At 47.1% G+C, this 20,954-nt stretch overlaps 1 protein-coding gene across 2 annotated transcripts in view; it reads right to left on the minus strand.

Moving 5' to 3' along the window:
• Positions 1–20,954, minus strand: part of SPO11 (SPO11 initiator of meiotic double strand breaks) — a 410,938-nt gene that overhangs the window by 159,505 nt on the left and 230,479 nt on the right. For both annotated transcript variants that reach the window (XM_075901152.1, XM_075901153.1), the window contains one exon: positions 14,191–14,281. The gene's annotated coding sequence lies outside the window, so the exon portion shown is untranslated. The remainder of the gene's footprint in view (positions 1–14,190; positions 14,282–20,954) is intronic.

Raw genomic sequence — 20,954 nt, forward strand, 5'->3', positions numbered from 1 at the left:
TGAATGGCAAAGAATCTGGCAGCAGGTAGGTAGGCGCACGCCGTGGTGGAATCAAGGCAGGCTCCTATGAACTCTATGGATTGTTGTGGGACAAGGGAAGACTTTGGAATGTTGACTATGAGTCCCAAAGCATTGAAGAGAGACCTCGTGGTAGTGACGGCTCGTGAGGCTTCCTCGAAAGAACGGGCTCTGAGAAGGCAATAGTCTAGATATGGAAAAATGATGATTCCTAGTCGACGAAGAAATGCCTTCACTACAGCAAGTGTCTTGGAGAAAACTCTTGGGGCTGACGACAGTCTGAATGGAAGGATCTTGTATTGGTAGTGGGTGTTGCCTACTAAGAAGTACAGGAATCTCCTCTGGGCCGGGTGAATGGTAACATGGAAGTAGGCGTCCTGTAAATCGAGGGATGCAAACCAGTCGTCTTGCTTCAGTGCTGGTATAATGGTTGCTAGTGTCACCATTTTGAAGTGCTGTTTGCAGATATATTGATTCAACTGTTGAAGGTCGAGAATAGGCCTCCAGCCCCCTGACTTCTTCTGTTAGAAAATAGTGGGAGTAAAATCCCCTGCTCTTGAACGCCTCTGGAACCCCCTCTATCGCTTCTATGTGAAGTAGATGGGTCACCTCTTGAGTGAGAAGAGATGAGTGAGATGGGTCCCTGAAGAGTGGGAGAGGGGGAGGGGTGGAAGGAAGTGGGAATACAAATGGAATCACGTAGCCTGATGTTATGAGCTGCATGACCCATCGATCTGATATTATTGAGGCCCAACGTTTTTGAAAGGGTCTCAAACGATGGTGGAAAAGTGCTTTGGTGACACTGCAGCTGGGCAACAACTGGATGGTTTGCAGTCCCTCAATGTTCCCGTAAAACTGTCTGTTTGTTTGACTGCTGATGGGTTGGTCTAGGCAGTTGTGGATGACACCTCTGGGGATGCTGTCTTCCTCTATGAGGTTCGTATTGTCTCCCCTGAGATGGCACAAAGGGGAAAGGCCTCTGCCTCTGGTAGGGCATATACCGTCTACGTCTGACGGGTGGCGTATACATCCCTAATGTCAGAGTGGTACGGGTATCCTTCCCAGAGCGTAAGACCTGGTCTGTCTTGTCTGCAAATAAGTTTTGCCTATCGAAGGGCAAGTCCTCAACTTTGTTTTGAAGCTCCTTGGAGACTGCCGCCATATGGAGCCATAAAGCCCTCCACATGACCACAAATGTTGCTGTGGCCCGGGCTGCTGCGTCGGCTGCGTCTAAGGCAATATGGAACACTGAGCGGGAAGAGATGTATCCTTCCTGTATGACAGCCATTAGTATTTGTTGCTGGACCTCCGTGAGGTGTTTAAGGAGAGGGACAAGCTTGGCGTAATTGTCAAAACTATGATTGGCCAGTAAGGCCGAATAGTTTGCCATGCGGAGTGACAGCGTGGCAGAGGAATATACCTTCCTGCCTAACAAGTCAAGCCTCTTAACATGCTTGTCTCCGAAGGAGTTTTTATATTGAGGTGCCTTAGCTCTTTGCTGAGCCTCATCCAATACGAGGGAGTTCGGTTGGGGGTGATTAAACAAGAACTCCATACCGTTGGACGGGACAAAGTACTTTTTGTCCGCCTTCTTGTCGGTGGGTGGAGCTGAGGCTGTAGTTTGCCAGAAGCCGTCGGCTATCTCCAATATCACCTCGCCTAGTGGGAGGGCAATTTTTGACGAATGGGATGGATGCAGGTTCCTCAGCAGGTGAAGTTGTTTCTGCTGGACCTCTCCCAATTGGACTCTCTGGCTCTCGGTGACCCTTTTCAAAAGCTCTTGGAAGTCCTTTAGGTCATCAGTTGGTGAGGTGTCTCCCTGGAATACGGCATCATCAGGGGAAGATGAGGCCACATCTGCTGAGAGTCCTCTGTGTCCAAGAGATGGGCACTCTCCACTACAATGGTCTGGGGCATCACTGGTTGGTCCCCAGAAGGTGTAGGTGGTCTGTCCATATGTGCAGAAGTAGAAGAAGGAGCCGGCGACAGTGATATGGGCAGGTGAGTGTAGTGAATGCTCTCTGGAATTATAGTACCTGTGCCAGGGGTTGTCATGGTATGGTGAATACTCTTGATTACCTCTGTAGTGGTGTCCTTGGTGAGAGGTCCTATGATATGAGAGAGATCTCGGTGATCTGGAGCACCCCCTTGAATATGATGGCGATGATAGTAGTGATGTCTCGGATGAGGCGACATACTGGGTGGACAGTATCGTGAGCCAGAGAATGGGTCGAACGAGATGAACGCACTGGTGGAGATGGTGGTTCAGGAGAGAAGGCTTCTGGCTGAGGGCTGGGAGATGAAGTAGGAAACCTGTGGGCCTTCTTCCTCACTCTGGTCAATGCCATATCCTGCGGTGTTGGTGATGCAGATGGCATCGACCTAGGAGTTGTTACTACCTGGGAATAGGTTGGTTCTGTGTGTGTCGGTGCTAATGGAGCAGTGGTCGAAGCACTTGGTGCTCTAATGATAATAGGTGTCGGTGCTGACGTACTCGGCACCGGAGACGGAGTCAGTACCACGGGCGGAGTCAGTGCTGGTAATCGAGTTGGTGCTGGCGTGCTGGGTGCCGGTGTAATCGGTGCCGGGGCTCTAGGTGCCGTAATGTCTGGCAGTGAGATCACCGGTGCTGACCGACTCGGTACCGAGGATATTGGTGCTGACGGCACCGTTGACGTTGAAGTCGACTTAGGGCGAGGTGCGGTACGCTCTGTAGGGCTGGGCGCCAAAGCGCTATGCACATGCTTCTCTTTCTCCAGTCTACGGGTCACCATAACTCCTGAGGTGCCCAGCTTATCACCCATACTCACTCTGGTCGGCGGTAAGGAGTGAGACGGGGAAGGAGCTTTCTTTTTATATGCCACCTCAGATAAAGCATGGCAAGGCAGCTCCAATGGGGCGGGGGTCTGACTGCGGCCGGAGGACTTTGTCAAAAAGCAACATTTTGAGCCACATTTTGCGGTCTCTATGTGCCCTAGCAGTCAGCTTTGAACAATGGGAGCACTTCTGTGGAATGTGCCACTCTCTGAGACATCTTATACAAGATGAATGTCCGTCCGAAGCGGGCATGGACTCCCGGCATGCCACACACTTCTTGAAGCCTGGGGAGCCAGGCATTTTGATAAACTATCTAAGACTAACAACTATAAATCTTTTTTTTAAAACACGCTAACAATAACTAACAGAATAATAACTATTTACAAATGTTTTAATTATCTCCTTTCAGGTTCTGTGAGGAACGACACAAAAGGGAGATGTTTCGCTGTCTGCTCCCAAAGATGGTTAGGAAGAACTGGTGGGGTCCGACCGCGCGACTGGAAATTGCGCGAAAAGCCGCAAGATGGCCATCGCGCATGTGCGGGCTGGCGAACAACAACTAGAAGATCTCCGATCTGCAGTGCCAGAATGAGCCCGACACCCACAGTGGAGCACCCACGGGGATACTACCCGAAGAAGAAGCACAGGTGCCCTGGTGACCACTCCGTCCACAGTAATCACAACTGAAATGCGAGATAGCATCCAATGAATGTGGACATCTAATTGCTTTTTCATTGCACTTTTGCTGTGTGGATGCTCTTTTTCAAAAGAAGTTTTTCTGGAAGATCTCTTCTGGAAAATCTTCTTCCGAAAGAAGCCTGTAATCTAGACGTAGCCTCAGTCTCTCCTTAGAATACTGCCAGGTGACACTGACAGTAACTTTTGCCTTAACATGGCCAACATCCCTAGCAAAGATTCTTTTGAGGGGCACTGCAGTCCATACTCTGTCAACTGGATCCAGGTGGTGGGACTGACCTACGCAGGGTGTGAGGTTGTGCCACAAGAAGCTGCATACCATGGTATTCACACTGTCTTTCACCTCAGTATGCTGGATGATAAAGGGCTGATGACTGCCATCCTGACATCGAGCCGTTGATCACTAACTGCTGGGCCCAGCCTCCTAGCCATCTTTCTATCCATCTTACTGTCCATTTATCCAATCCACATTCCCTTAACTTGCTGGCAAGAATATTGTGGGAGACCATATTAAAAGCCTTGCTAAAGTCAAGGTATATCACATCCACTGACTTTCCCACATCCACAGAGCCAGTTACCTCATCATAGAAGCTAATCAGATTGGTCAGGCATGACTTGCCCTTTGTGAATCCATGCTGACTATTCCTAATCACTTTCCTCTCTTCCAAGTGCCTCAAAATGGATTCCTTAAGGATCCCTTCCATGATTTTTCCAGGAACCGAGGTAAGATTGACTGGCCTATAGTTCCCTGGATCGTCCTTCCCATTTTTGAAGATGGGCACTACATTTGCCTTTTTCCAATCATCTGGGATCTCTCCCGACCTCCACGACTTTTCAAAGATAATGGCCAAAGGCTCCTCAATGACATTTGCCAACTCCCTCAGTACCCTCGGATGCATTAAGTCCGGACCCATGGATTTGTGTACGTTTAGCTTTTCTAAATAGTTCCTAACCCGTTCTTTACCCACCAAGGGCTGTTCATCTTCATCCCACCTTGTGTCACTTAGCTCATTAGTCTGGGAGCCCACCTTGTCAGTGAATACAGAGGCAAAGAAAGCATTGAGTACTTCAGCTTTCCCCACATCATCTGTCACTAGGTTACCTCCTTCATACAGTAGGTGCCACACACCCTCTCTGATCACCTTCTTCTTGTTAACATGCCTGTAGAAACCTTTCTTGTTATCCTTTACATCCTTAGCCAGTCGCAATTCCATTTGCGCTTTCGCTTTCCTGATAACCACCTGGCATTCTTGAGCTATACATTTAAACCCCTCCCTGGTCATTTGTCCAAGTTTCCACTTTTTGTAAGCTTCCTTTTTGTGTTTAAGTTCACCAAGGATTTCCCCTGTAAGCCAATCCGGTCTCCTACCATGTTTGCCTCTCTTGCTACGCATTGGGATGGTTTCTTTCTGTGCCTTCAATAAGGCTTCTTTAAAATACTGCCAGCTGTCCTGGACTCCTTTCCCTTTCATGTTAGCATCCCAGGGTATTCTGCCCATCAGATCTCTGAGGGAGTCAAAATCTGCTTTTTTGAAGGAGCGGGAAGGCCTTGTTTGGACACAGACTGGCTAATCTTGTGAGGAGGGCTTTAAACTAGGTTCGACGGGGGCAGGTGAGCAAAGCCCTCAGTTAAGTGTTGAATGTGCGGGACTGGGAGATGGGTTGGAAATGGGGGGGACTACGGCCTATAATGGCAAGGAGAAAGGAGGGTCAGGGCACAACAGGGAGGCAGGATCAAATCAGTATCTTAGATGCCTATATACAAATACGAGAAGTATGGGTAATAAGCAGGAAGAACTGGAATTGCTAACCAATAAATACAACTATGATATCATTGGTATTACAGAAACCTGGTGGGATGGGACGCATGATTGGAATATTGGTATGGAAGGGTACGGCTTGCTCAGGAAGGACAGACAGGGAAAAAAGGGAGGAGGGGTTGCCTTGTATATTAAAAATGTACACACTTGGACTGAAGTGGAGATGAATGTAGGAGATAGCTGTGTAGAGAGTCTCTGGGTTAAGCTAAAAGGGGTAAAAACCGAGGGTGATATCATGCTAGGAGTCTACTACAGGCCACCTAGCCAGGTGGAAGAGGTGGATGAGGCCTTTTTTAAACAATTAACAAAACTATCCAAAGCCCAAGATTTGGTGGTGATGGGGGACTTCAACTATCCAGACATATGTTGGGAAACTAACACAGCGAGGCACAGGCTATCCAATAAGTTTCTGGACTGCATTGGAGACAACTTTCTGTTTCAGAAGGTTGAAAAAGCTACCAGAGGAGAAGCTGTTCTGGATTTGATTTTAACAAATAGGGAGGAACTAGTTGAGAACTTGAAAGTGGAAGACAGTATAGGGGACAGTGATCACGAAATAATAGAGTTCATGATCTTAAGGAAAGGTAGAAGGGAGACCAGCACAATTGAGGTAATGGATTTTAGGAAGGCAGATTTTGATAAGCTCAGAGAACTTGTAGGTAAGGTCCCATGGGAAGCAAGACTGAAGGGAAAAACAACTGAGGAGAGTTGGAAGTATTTCAAAGGGACGTTGTTAAGGGCCCAAAAGCAAACAATTCCGCTGTGTAGGAAAGATAGAAAATATGGCAAAAGACCAGCTTGGCTTAACAAGGAGATCTTGCATGATCTCAAAATAAAAAAGGAGTCATATAAAAAATGGAAACTAGGACAACTAACAAAGGATGAATATAGGCAAGCAACACGGGAATGCAGGGGCAAGATTAGAAAGGCAAAGGCACAAAATGAGATCAAACTAGCTACAGGCATAAAGGGAAACAAGAAGATCTTTTATAAATACATTAAAAGGAAGAGGAAGACCAAGGACAGGGTAGGCCCACTGCTTAGTGAGGAGGGAGAAGCAGTAACAGGGAACTTGGAAATGGCGGAGATGCTCAATGACTTCTTTGTTTCGGTCTTCACCGAGAAGTCTGGAGGTGTGCCTGACGTAGTGAATACAAGCAGAGAGAGGGTAAGTTTAGAAGATAGGATACACAAAGAACAAGTTAAAAATCACTTAGGAAAGTTAGATGTCAGCAAGTCACCAGGTCCTGATGAAATGCATCCCAGGATACTCAAGGAGCTGATAGAGGAGGTATCTGAGCCTTTAGCTATGATCTTTGAAAAATCATGGCAGACAGGGGAGATTCCAGAAGACTGGAAAAGGGCAAATATTGTGCCCATCTATAAAAAGGGGAATAAGAACAACCCAGGAAACTACAGACCGGTCAGTTTAACGTCTGTCCCAGGGAAGCTAATGGAGCAGGTAATTAAGGAAATCATATGCAAACACTTGGAAGGTAATAAAGTGATAGGGAATAGCCAGCATGGGTTTGTGAAGAACAAGTCATGCCAAACTAATCTGATAGCTTTCTTTGATAAGATAACGAGCCTTGTGGATAAGGGAGAAGCGGTGGATGTCATATACCTAGACTTTAGTAAGGCATTTGATACGGTCTCGCATGATATTCTTATTGATAAACTAGGCAAATATAACTTAGATAGGGCCACGATAAGGTGGGTGCATAATTGGCTGGATAACCGTAGTCAGAGAGTTGTTGTTAACGGTGCTAAATCCTGCTGGAAAGGGATAACAAGTGGAGTTCTGCAAGGGTCTGTTTTGGGACCCGTACTGTTCAATATCTTCATCAATGACTTAGATATTGGGATAGAGAGTACGCTTATTAAGTTTGCAGATGATACCAAACTGGGTGGGGTTGCAACTTCTTTGGAGGATAGAGACATAATTCAAAATGACCTTAGCAAGTTAGAGAAATGGTCAGAGGTAAACAGGATGAGGTTTAATAAAGAGAAATGCAAAGTGCTCCACTTAGGAAGGAACAATCAGTTCCATACATACAAGATGGGAAGCGACTGTCTAGGAAGGAGCATGGCGGAAAGGGATCTAGGGGTCATAGTGGACCACAAGTTGAATATGAGCCAACAGTGAGATGCTGTTGCAAAAAAAGCAAATATGATTCTAGGTTGTATCAACAGGTGTGTTGTAAGCAAAACTCGTGAAGTCATTCTGCCGCTCTACTCTGTGCTCGTTAGGCCTCAGCTGGAGTACTGTGTCCAGTTCTGGGCACCACATTTCAAGAAAGATGTGGAGAAATTGGAAAGGGTACAGAGAAGAGCGACAAGAATGATTAAAGGTTTAGAGAACATGACCTATGAAGCCAGGCTTCATGAACTGGGCTTGTTTAGTTTGGAAAAAAGAAGATTAAGGGGGGACATGATAGCGGTTTTCAAATATCTAAAAGGGTGTCACAAGGAGGAAGGAGAAAATTTGTTCCTCTTGGTTTCTGAGGACAGGACAAGGAGTAATGGGCTTAAAGTGCAGCAGGGGAGGTTTAGATTGGACATTAGGAAAAAATTCCTAACTGTCAGGGTGGTCAAATATTGGAATAAATTGCCAAGGGAGGTGGTGGAATCTCCCTCTCTGGAGATATTTAAGAACAGGTTGGATAGACATCTGTCAGGGATGGTGTAGACGGAGCTTGGTCCTGCCTTGAGGGCGGGGGGCTGGACTCGATGACCTCTTGAGGTCCCTTCCAGTCCTATTATTCTATGATTCTATGATTCTAAGTCCAAGGTGTATACTTTACTACTCTCTTTTCTTCCTTTGGTCAGGATCTTGATATCTACCATCTGATGATCACTGCTTCCCAGGTTGTCACCCACCTCTACTTCCCCTATTAGTTCCTGTTTGTGAGCAGAAGGTCAAGCTGTGTACAGCCCCTGGTCGGATCCTTCAGCACTTGTACCAAGAAGTTATCCCCAATGTTCTCCAAAAACTTCCTGGACTGCCTGTGTACTGCCGTATTGGTTTCCCAACAGATGTCAGCATGATTAAAGTCCCTACGAGAACCAGGGCCTACAATCTGGAAACTTCTCTCAGTTGTCCGAAGAAAGCCTCATCTACCTCATCCACCTGATTCAGTGGTCTGTAGCAGACACCAACCACAACATCACCGCTGTTGTTTGCTTCTTTAAACTTAACCCATGGATTCTCAACAGGTTTTTCTCCCTCTTTATACTGGAGTTCAGAGCAATCATAGTGCTCTCTTACATACAGTGCAACTCCTCCTCCTTTTCTCCCCTGCCTGTTCTTCCTGAACAGTTTATACCCTTCCATGACAACGCTCCAGTCATGCGAGTCATCCCACCACGTCTCTGTTATCCCAATTAAATCATATTTCTTGGACTGGGCCAGGGCCTCCAGTTCTTCCTGTTTGTTGCCCAGGCTTCTCACATTAGTGTACAAACACCTCAGATAACCAGTTGATCACCCCATCTTCTCCATTCGAATCAGGGGTCCTCTTTTGTTGCTCGTTCCTCTTTGCATTTCTTCCCGGTATCCGACTTTCCCATTCCCGTCAGGATTTTGGTCACCGTCCCCCGACGAACCTAGTTTAAAGCCCTCCTCACTAGGTTTACAAGCCTGCCCGTGAAGATGCTCCTTCCTCTCTTCGTTAGGTGGATCCCATCTCTTCCTAACAATGCTTGTGCCCAGAACAGAGTCCCGTGATCAAAGAAACCAAAGCCCTCTCTGCGACACCACCTGCGCAACCACACATTTACGTCCTCAATTCGACGATCCCTGCCCAATCCTTTCCCTTCAACAGGGTGCATGGACGAGAACACCACTTGCGCTCCGAATTCTTGGATCCTTCTTTCCAGCGCTACATAATCCACAGTAACCCGCTCAAGGTCATTCTTGGCCGTATTGTTAGTACCCACATGGAGAAGCAGGAAGGGGTAGCGATCCGAAGGTTTGATCGATTTGGTAAGCCTCTTGGTCACATCCTGAATGTGAGCTCCCAGTAAACAGCACACCTCTTGAGATTCCAGGTCCGGACGGCAGATGGATGGCTCAGTCCCTCTTAGGAGGGAGTCCCCGACCACCACCACCCGTCGTCTTCTTTTGAAGGTGGTGGCCATGGAACCCCCATCCCTAGGACTACGCATCCCATGCCTTCCAGTAGATGGTGTTCCCTTCTGGTTTCTTCCTTGTGAGGTCCCTTCCAAGGCATTCAGCACTGTAGAGCCTGTGGAGAGAGCCTGAAAGTGATTACTTACCTCTATAGCATTGGGGGATTCCCATGCTGGCCTTTTCCCCCTTCTAGAAGTTACATGCTGCCAGTTCTCTTCCTGGTCCCGTACTGCCGTGTCAGGCTCTTCCACCTGCTGTGCTTGAAGGATTAAACGCTGTCATATCAAGGAAGTCTTCATCCTCTCTGATAGAGCGTAGGGTCGACACTTGGGCCTCCAGTCCTCTAATTTTTTCTTCCAAAATGGTGAACAGCTTGTACTTAGTGCAGATGAAATCCGTTCTTTCTTCCGGGAGGAAGACAAACATGGCACACTCCGTGCAGGTAACAACAGCAGACCTATCACTATCCATCGCTGCTGTCCTGGAGAAGGGATTTAAAAAGAAAGGCAAGAGAACTTCACGCCCTTCCCTCTCCCCAACTCCCTCTCTAAACTCCCTGTTAGCACACTCCTTGGTTGCTTGCCCACTGCCTTTTAAAGCTCTGGAATGTCTGAAAGTCACTCTCAGACAGGCCACTTGCACCACTGCTGAGCCTGGTGGTGGGTGGGAGAATAAATGTTTGTGGTCTGCTTGGGGGACATAATACCGACTTTCGACCCCTTTCTGCATCGGTAGTATGGATGCCGGGGTCTGCCAAAGGGTTTTGGTAATTTTCGCCACCATCTTGTTCAACAGGAGGGCAATCTTAGTGGTGCCATCTGCTGTAATGATGTCCACCACTGGGTCCTCCTCTTTTCACCTCCTCAGCCTGTACCCCTTGATTTTGGGCCATCCTTTTGAGGAGATCTTGATGAGCCCTTGTGTCCATAGCCAGCATGGCCAGGGATGGATCTGCCAGGGCTTCATCCAGTGGCAAGGAGGACAACTCCCTTGCCCCCTGCTGCTCCTGCAGAGTCACATCCCCTGAGGCCTATGTAGGCTGAGACATGGTCTGGGCCAGCATAAGGGGCTGGGGACACTGCAGTTGAGGAGCCCCTGCTCCGGCCACCCTGGAGGGGTGGCTCTAACCTCCGACCCAGGCCTCTGACCAGCGAGATGGCCGAGGAGGCTGTTCTGCACCCTGAGTGAGAGGAAGCACTAACTGATCCTGACCTTATAGAGTCCTGACCCTGGGCCTGGTGATATGCCCACGGGGTCCAGAAGGACCACTGTGGAGCCACCGAGGTGACCACTGGGGTGACCAAGTCTGCCCCTCCGGAGGGTGATGTGTCTTGGACTGGTGCCAGGAGCTCAAACAGTGCTGAGTCCTAGATCGGTACTGAGGGCTCAACTTATGCGACCAGCCAGAGCGTCTAGAGGAGGCCCTAGAAGAGAGGGACTCCACTTCAGACTTGGAGGAATAATCTGAGGCCGACCAAGGTGGTGCCGTCGGCTATTCCTGGCTCTTCTGTTGGAAGTGATGAGTCATGGTCGACGGCTTGCCACGGTGCCTCGGCGGTGCCGGTGGCGGCATGGCCTCAGATTCTGGTGCTGGTGGGCATGGTACCGGGGCCACAAAAGACTTGTCCTGCATGTGCTCTTGTACCGCTGCGGATGGTGCCAACCACCCTGTCGGGACGGATGGTGCTGGTGCAAGCGGTGCCAGTGCAAGCAGTGCCAGTACCAGCGGTGCCAGGATAGGCAGTGCTTGGGTTGGCGGTACCATGGCATGCGGTGCCAGAGTGTGTGGCACCAGGACGGGAGGCATCGGAAGTAGCGGTGCCAGAGCAGACTGAATGCCCTGCTTGTCTTGTCTAACTTGGACTTCTGCACCCTGCGGTGCTGGTCCCGGAGATGCCGTGAGCTCAATTAGCTCCTGTGCCACCAGGAACATCTCTGGCATCAGCGGTGGATGGATCTCCTCCACAGACAGATCTGGGGAGTCAGGACTACTCTCCCTGTGAGAGCTGGGTCCACACCAGTGCTGCTCCAGCATTGGGATGTTAGGGCACCCTTTCTTCTGGCGCACCTCTCTTCCTCTTTGTGAGGGCGATCTGCCTCTGCACACCCTCTTGTGCACATGCGGGCCCAGAGACTGGGAACTGTGCCACGGTACCGACCAGTGCTCCTGTGCCGAGGAGAGTTTTTCCTGGTGCCCAGTTTCCCGCAGCGACCATGGTACGCTCCGCACCGACGGCGGCTCTGTGCCTGGGGTTGAAGCGCCGACTCCATCAGTATGAGTTTAAGTCTCGAGTCGCACTCTCTCTTAGTCCGGGGCTTAAACGATTTGCAAATTTTACATGAGTCTCACCCAAGCACTTTAAACAATCCTTGTGCAGGTCCCCGCGGGGCATAGGCTTAGACCAGTGCCGGCAAGGTTTGAAGCCTTGAGGCCCTGGCATGCCCCCCCATAACTAGGTGTGACGTTGTGTTGGGGACCCCCCCGATCCTGCATCCCTGTATCAGCAAGAATAGATTCTGCCAGCCAGTAGAATAGAGACGGTTTATTGATTCTCCAGGACACAGCGCAGAATAGCTGTATGATGTGGTTACAGGAGTCAGGACCAGGATGCCTCAGACCCCTTGGGTTAGGGGGCTCCATCGCCCCCTCCACTCTCAGCACTCAGCTTGGTCTGTTCCCTTCATGTTTCCTAGCCAGAAACTGTCTTGCTCCCAGGCCCTGCCCCCCCAGCCAGATGTTCGTCTCCGCCTCCCTTCCTTTGTCTCTCCCCCCTGGGAAGAGTTTTGCTAACTGCGCAAGCTGGGACTAGGTGTCTGGGCCAATACACATGTGGGTGAGTCAGTGGGAATCACACATCACAGCGTGGGGGAACCCCAGGTTACAGAGCAGACAGCACCTCCACTATGGGGGAGGGGAGAGTGTTTGTAATACCCTAACTGTGCATAACAAAGAACTAACATTAACTGAGAAAGACAACTATTTACACTAGATAGCTAATTACTAAGGGCAGTCTCGCAGAGTAAAACAAGCGTTCTGGTCCACGTCATGGGTGCTAAGAAGGAACTGAGGGGGGGCTAGGCCAGCAGGGGTATATATACGCAGCTATACCGACGCCACTCTAGGGGACTCCCTGGCTGGCCCAACGGGTACTGCTAAGGGTAAAAAAGTTCTGGAAGTCATGCACATGGCGTGTGCACACCTAGTAGAATGGACATAAGCAACACATCTTGAAGAAGAACTAACACAATATTGGTTCTACTCTGAACCTTCATGAAACAGTCCAAAGGCCATTTTATAAAGGAAAAGACCCCTGATTTCAGTTGAGAGAGAGAGAGAGAGAGAGAGAGAGAGACATTTTTATACCTTCCATGGGCAGAGGAACTAGAAGAGAGTGTAAACTCTGAAGCTGTCCTATTTAGCAGAGGCTAACTGTTATTATGTATAATGAAGCAGGTCATGTAGCTAGCTAGCTATGTTGTTTTTTTAAAACTGCTGCTTCCCACATCTAACAAGCTTCAGAAATGAAAATGGACATGGCCAGCTCTCGTTCAGTGGGACACTGAGTCGAACTGGAACTCTGAGTCATTGGCTCTTCTCCCATCCTGATTCTATCCATCCCCTCCTAATCTTCCAGTCCAGGATTAAAGTGAATTCTTTCTATGGATCTGCTTCTGCCACCTTTGCTCACATTCATTAGCATTTTACTCTAGGTACAGTTTCATTAAAATCAGTGGGACTGTCTGTATACTAAGGGAATATGCAATGTAAGAATGGCAGATTCTGGCCCTGTCTCTCTGAGCAACACTACCATTGAATGAAGGGATGCCTGTAATGGATTCTTCATGGTTACACTTTGGTAACCTCTGGCTACATCTACACTACAGCCGGGACTGATGCTAAAAGATCAATCCACCGACAGCTGATTTATCAGGTCTACAGAAGACCTGTCAAATCGACCGCAGATTGCTCTCTCATTGACCCTGTAGCTCTACCCTGGACGAGAAGAGAAAAGGAGGTCAACGGGAGAGTTTCTCCCGTTGACCCTCCGCAGTGTAGAACCTGTAGTAACTCAACTTAAGGTACATCGACTCCAGCTACGCTGTTCACATAGCGGGAGTTCCGTAGCTTAAGTTGCCTTATGGTTGTAACGTACATGTAGCGTGACTTATATTAAATAGAAATGCTTGTGTGAGATAATGCCCACCAGCATGAGTGAAGGCTGCACACTTTGCTCCATAATGAGTCTTCTCAGATGAACCAGCATTAAAGATAACAGAAAAAGATATATTTATTTGAAAATTGTTTTCTTCTTAATGAGGGGCAGAATGTGAAACACTGCATTCATTCATCCACGCTTTGGTGACATTCTGATCTAGTTTTGTTGCTTAGCTCATTTTTTTTTTTTTTTTGGTCACTTATCTCCATTGCTCCTGCTCAAAGTAGCCCAGAATAGAATATCCAAAATTTGCCATTGACAATCCCATGTGTTTTCACTCCAGCATACATTTTCTTGTTTTCTCTTTTGTATCTTAGAAATAACACCCTTCCACTCCCTACTCTTCTGCCCTCACCAAAAAAATAAAAAAATCCCACCAGCCCCCTGGGAGGTAGAATGCTTTTTCTAATTTAACTGACAGTGCTGGTGATCTATAGGGTAATTTTATCTTAACAACCTGTAACAAAGGATAAGACAGTAGTTGTCTTACATTCCAGACGGTAGGCGATGTTTACTCATTCTCCCAGCAGACTCTCTCATCATTCATCTCGACTTTATTAGGATGCCAGGAAACAGTAAACCTATAATTTAAGAAATGTATCACACAGGGAAACTTTTTTTGTTGGATAAATAAAAGGTAGCTGGAGATGTGAGATAAATTTTCTCTCCTTTTATTTTCCAGGTAATTTCTTTTTTTTCCCCTTCAGGGTGTATTATAAACTCCTTAAGGTGTGAAATAACAGACAATTGTACCTCTCCACTGAGACCAGATTGTGTGCTGCTAAGATGTGAATTTGACAAACCACATTACTCTTTCTTTAGTGTGTTTAAGTTGATATTGATCTAGCACCTGGTTAAACTTGCTGTAAATCCATTCCAGTACATTTCTGGTGACTGTTGTACTTCTCTGTAGCTTATATAGAATATAATGAGGTGGTGGCATGACACAAACATGTTTGCTTGCCTTGCTGTGGAAAAAAGAATGAAAGAATGTTCCTTATGACCTCAGAGACCTCTGGTTTTACTCTTTTTAACAACTGCTAATGAATGGCACTTGATCCAGTTTTTTTTTTAAACTACCTCTCTTTTTCCCCGGAGGTGAATGAAGAAAAAAAAAGGGGGGGGGTGATTTATCCAATTTTGTTGTTGTTGATGATTTGCTCTAAATACAAGTCTTTGCCTTGACTGAAGGCCAAGCTAGGTAACTGGCAGGAAGGTGCCAGAACCAAACATTGCAGCCACCCTCATCTTAAAACACAGAACTGCCACTCATTAAAAGTGTAGTTCCTGGCCTCCAGCACTTCATCCGAAGCAAAACAAAGTCCACTGAAGCACAATATGCTGGCAAGGGTAGTTGGCGTGGGCTGCACTTCCACAATATGGAGCAATTATTTCCATTATTCCTATTCATTATTAAATCAGCTAGATGTGCATGTCCCGCCTTTGGATTGCTAACCTGTCCCTTCTGCCCAAGGGATCAGTGTGTGGCTGGCCTCATGAGAAGAGGGTAGAACACTCCTTGCATTTTTCCAACACTCTTGAGCACCCAGTCAAGAAAAGCACCTAAAGCAGCAAGGGTATAAAGGCAATTTCCTGCATCCTGTGAAGACTGCTCTCACTTTTAACCTACAACCCAATGAGAAATGTTCTCAGCCACACAGATTTTTGTTTAGCACAGAGCTGAGCCAACTGCCTACGGGCATTGTGCCAAACTGAAAACTGAATTTTGATTCGATCTTGTTAATTTTCCATGAACATTCCAATGCCTGAGCTTGGATACTACAAGTACTGGTGAAAAGTAAATTTTGAGCTTGAATTCTCTAATATTCCCCAGCACCATATTTTGAATTGTTAATTTCCGTGTTTCTCAGTCTTGTTGGGTTGGCGACCTCTTGTTCAAAGTCAGAAATACTCGTGAGTCCCTGACGTATCTTTAGGAATTTTTTAAAAAAAAGTCTCAATGGCAACATTGATCACCATACCCAATGTGTGTGTGTTTTGAGACACTGACAGAATACCTTTGGAAGGTTAGAGGGCATAGGGAGTGAGATTTTCTTCACTTTATATTGTAACACTTGTGCTTCATGAGCCCCCTAGGGGTCACAGCCTGCCAATTGAAGAATACTGGACTATTTGATTTGTAAAGCCAATTTCATAGGCAAATATTCATTTGCCTATGAAATTCATGATTCCATTTCAAATAATGGACCATTTCTCCCTCTCCCTTTCCCTCCTCATTCCCAGCCTTGGAGACTCATACACATTTTCCTTTGGTTGGAAGTGGTTGATCTTGGAAAAGCAGCAAGCTCCTACAGGTGCTGCCTGCCGGAGCCTGTTCCCAGATCTGCATCTCATTTCAAACAGCATAGCATTGTCTGTTGTTGTTTCCTCTCCTATGCCTGAAGCATCTTGATCAACAAGTAGCTCTTTTTTCCGTCCCCCCAACAGGGCAGTATAATTAATATCATGACAATCTCTAGCAGGATGGAACAGAATTTTGGTAACTGACAATGGTGAAGGACCATTTACCAATATTGTTTCTCTTGTTTACACGCACAGAGACCTTGGTAACTGGATTTTGAGACAGAATTGTGCATGCAGTTACAGTGTTTGTGTATGCTAAATAGGGAGTTCTGCACATAAGTGTGTCTGATTAGATAATCACACATGGGACTACTGGATTTGTGCATACAGTCGTACAAATCTGGACTTATAACAAAACAACTTAAAGCAGAGAATATTTTTTCCCGCGGCTGAATTTCATTTGTGCAAATTGTTTGGGGTTGGGTTTTTGGTTTTTTGCGTGACTTAAGAGTGGAGAATGGGAGGACTTACAATGCATCAGTTCCTACAAGAGGCAACAACTTTAGTGAGGAACGGATGTATACCAGGGCAACTTATAGCAGGGATGCCCTGTATTGCCTTTGTTTTGATAGTTTGCATCTAGATTCAACTTCTTATCTATGGATATCAGAATGCTGTGTAAATACTTACTAACTAAAGCTCACAACGGTCTTGAGAGATAGTTTACATAGATAGATGCTAAGGGACCAACTGTTAGTCTAAGCAGGTCAACCCTCCACTAATATCAGTCGAACTTTGGCCACTTAGAACAGGAGCCAATTTGATCAAGCGAATTTGAGGCTCATCTTTTTGAAAGGCTGATTTCCCTAATTTGCACTCACAAGTCTTAAGTACTTACAACTCTGCCAGTCTGAATGTTTGTGCACATCTGGTGGGCAAAAGTAGAACTACTCAGATACTTAGTCAGATTATGTATTTATTATAGCTACAGAGCTATTTATGCTAGCACAGATCCAAACCGTGCCACGCTAAAGAGTCAGGTCTCGGCTCTTGCCCTTTCAAAGGGTGTGCAATCGATTACAGAAGAGATTTTTAGTGCCTAACCGCCATTGAGGTTTTATACTATTTTTGTCTCTCAGAACCTCCTTCCGCATCTCTAAGCAGCTACAGTACAAATGCAGCGCCACGTGTAAATCCCACCAAACAGGTAAGCTTTGCTTTATCGGCAGAGCCCATAGCAAAGCCTCTCCTGGAGCAGGGCTGCCAGCCTGGCTCCTAGGGAGGATCTGCTGCTGCAGTGAAGCCTCCTCCCCAGGAGCACAGTGGGCAGCCCTTGTCCACCCGGCTCCCACAGTGGAGCCACCTCCCTGGGAACAAAGCCGGAAGCCCTTGCCTGCCCTGCTCCTGGAGAGGCGCCTTCACCGAGTGTAACTGACACCATTAACCAATAAGCCCCTGCTTATCGGTTAAACCGTTAGTTGTTTACACTCAACCATCCCTACTATGATTTAATTTTTTTAAAGTGTCTGGATTGTGCAGAACAAATTCTTATTCAGCTTCCTCTCATTATTTTGTTCCTTTAAGTTCTACATGTTTGTGAACTTCAGGTATCTTCAGACTAACAAGAACATGAGTTTGTGGGGAGTACGAGCATTGGTGTCAGCAGAACTGCGTTCCATTCCTGGCCCTGTCACAGATTTGTAGCGTGACGGTTCAGTTAACTCCTTGCCTCTAAGTCCGAATGCCTAGAAAAGGAGTTTCATTAGAAATACCTTCCTTACCGGGAAGCTGTGATACTTTTGTTATGTTTGTAAAGCAGATAGAGGCCCTCAGATGAAAGTAGTTATAGGAAAGCAAAGTAGCTTAATAACAGTCACTGATCTAACCCTTGAATCACACTGGAGAGGTAAGTTATTATGTCCTTACTAGAAGATTTACCCGATGTTGCTCGGGTTTTAACTCAATTAACTTTTGTTGTTTATTAAATAAACTGAAAATGTGCATGCTTCATTTAAATCATTGCTCTGGGTAGGGGCTGAGGATGAGGGGTTCAGTTTGCAGGCTGCCCCGGGGAGAGAGGACTACCCCAACCTTCTCTCACTGCAGCAGCCTGGGGCCAGGTGAGAAGCACCTCTCCATGGCTCATGCAGATCCAGCAGGCACAGCCAGAGAGGGGTGCATGTCCCCCAGCTGGGGCAGGTCCAGGTTCATCTGTCCACAGAGCTCCCCACCCAGAATGAGGAATGCAGCAAACTGTGCACTTTCCCGTCATTCCCTGATGAAGGGAAACAGCCAGCAATGTTTCCATACAAAAGGGGGTGTGGAAAGCTACAGGCCCCCCACCCTCCTAAAGGGGAGCGAGACATAGAGCAGCGAAGTGATTTGCCCAAGGTTGAGGAAAGTGTAAGTGTAAGAAGTGGGCTTTAAATTAAGTCCATGCTCAGGCCATCGTCTCTTTCTGAAAAATTCCCAGTTCAATTTTCACTCTCCAGAAGTTCTGAATAATTTGTATAGAAATGTCAAAGATGGATGCGAGCTCCTGACTGCCTAGTTCCGAACTGAAGCTCCAAACCTGTGCAGGCTGAGCCACTCAAACTCCCCAGTGCCTAAAAGAAGTCTGAGGTGCGTCTACACTATGCAACTTTTAATGACCCAGCCCTCTTGCTAAACGTCAGCTTGTGCGAACCCTGTTGGGCAGCACTTTTGCTGACAAAATGCTTCCACCTTGCTTTGAGGGGGGGTTGCTTTGCCAGCAGGAGTGCTCCTGCCAACATTCATACTTCCACTTGCCATGGCTAAACTTTGTCATTCATGAAGGGGCAGGGTGTTAAGCACCACACTGTGGGCCGCAAACAAACAGGCCTCAGGCCACATGCAGCCCACGGGCACATGCTGAGTAGCCCTGCCCTAAGAAAAAGAATCTACTTTAACAGACAGAAGGGAATTCAGGGGCAGAGGGAGATTTATTTCTCCATCACCAGGGCTCACATCCTTCTTTGCCTTTGTCTTTAACGGTCTCATACAGCCCAAGATGACAAACTACGCACACCCTAAGTGTAAGGCTTTAAGAGAACAAAAGCAAACTGAGATTGCTAAAAGCATATTTAGAGCTTCTGCTTTCCTAGCAAGCTTCACCTAAGCCTTTATTCTCCTGTTTATGTAGCTCTATGTGAATGTCTGGCTTTGATTTGAGGGCAAACTGCTCCATAAACCTGCAAATATCTGAATGTAACGTTCACCTTTCCTCTTTTTCACTCCTGCCTTTCCCTACAAGCATGGTGACAATTTCACAGCCTGATCACCAAATATGTGCTACTGAGAGTGAACTGGAATTTGACAGTGAACCCCAGAGAAGTGGTCAGTGATGTTGCCAGAATCCTGGGTCCTCCAGCATATAATTCATAGGGAAAACAATGCTTTCTGACATCAGGTCCCCACATCATGTGCAGCCCCCACATCTGTGCACACCCAGTTATTGGCTAGCTTTGGATCCAGGCTGAACCTGAGAGTCACAGCTGGAACTTGCTCTGTAATGATCTGAATCACATGCCTAAATTCCAACAACCAAGTTTGGATCCAGAATTGAACTTTCCATCTTGCACTGTTTATATGACTAAGGCTCCCTCATGCTTTCAGTTTCTAATCTCTGGCATCTCCTCCCCTGACAGCTATCCCTTGTCCTTTAACATACACACTGTCCCTCATATGGTTCTGGCAGGATTTCCCTGACCAAGTAGGACAAGGGTTTTTTTCCTCTAAGAATCATGTAATACAATCATGCTGTAGACACTGTGGGCTTTTCTAGAACCTCTTTTGGCAGTCACAGTTCTCAGAAAGAGTCCCAGACACATTGCTCCTTTTTGCTAAAAGTCAAAGGTTTTGGGGTGGGCTGCAGGGGGAGGGGGAAGAGGGTGTCATAACTGGACTCCAAGAAACACATTTTTCAACATTAAGGGCACAATTCTCAATCCTAGTCCCACCGCTGCTGAGGCAGGAATGGTGCTATGCTAATTTACACCAGCTGAGGAAATGGCCCATCATTTCCAACTCTCTATTATGACTGTTCAAGGCCTCAAGCCCTGTCCAGTCCCTGCCACTGAGTGAGTGGCCTCCTTCTCGAGGAAGGATACAATCTGCTCAAACCGCCCTTCTGCCAGAGACTGCCGGTGGGTCAACCAATAAATAACTTCAAATGCAATCCCTGAGGGGATTCCTCTCCCCATCCAATATCCATGTTGTCCCCTCAAGCTGATGTTCAGCAGCCCCCTCACACGACCAGCACAGCCTGAAAGGAACCAGCCATTGGCTTTGGCTCTTCATCAAAGGAACATTTCTGCTTGAAGTTGTGTTTCGATCTCTCCGCCCTGCAAACTTCAGCCAGCAGCGTGGCTTTCTCTGGCACGCATCTGACAGCTGCCACGGCAGCTGCATGGGCTGCCCAGGTTTCCTGTACGCTAACATTTGGCCAAGTGGTTTTGACGGTTCATGCTGTAAGGCAGCGCTCCCAAAGAGCGTGGTCTGTCAGCCTCCAAGCTGTCATTAAAACTAAGCTTGAACACGAGGTCATCTTGCACCACAAACCTTTGAAGAGCTCTTTTGCGTGTTAGAGACAAACAAACCAAAGGGCCAACAAATGAAATTCATAGTAGGCCAAATTCAGACTCCCTGTAACTTCATCTAGTCCAGTGGAATTAGAGCAGGGATGACTTTTGTCTGCTCTCGGATTGTTAATGATGGGCAGAAACCGTTTGCCAAATTTTGGACCTAGCTGAACACAGAAGCTCACAAATTTGGCTTAGTCTTAGGGGAGAAACGGAGAGTGGATAAAACAATCTAACAACAGACTAGATACAGACCCTCTCATGTGTGCAAGTCTGGTAGGTGGGGGCCCTTTGATCTTAGCATTGGCCCTTTGGCTAAACAAACATTTTTTTAAACTGCACCGTTCTT

The sequence above is a fragment of the Pelodiscus sinensis genome, chromosome 18 (genome assembly GCF_049634645.1).
Source record: "Pelodiscus sinensis isolate JC-2024 chromosome 18, ASM4963464v1, whole genome shotgun sequence".
NCBI classification, from domain to species: Eukaryota; Metazoa; Chordata; order Testudines; family Trionychidae; genus Pelodiscus; species Pelodiscus sinensis.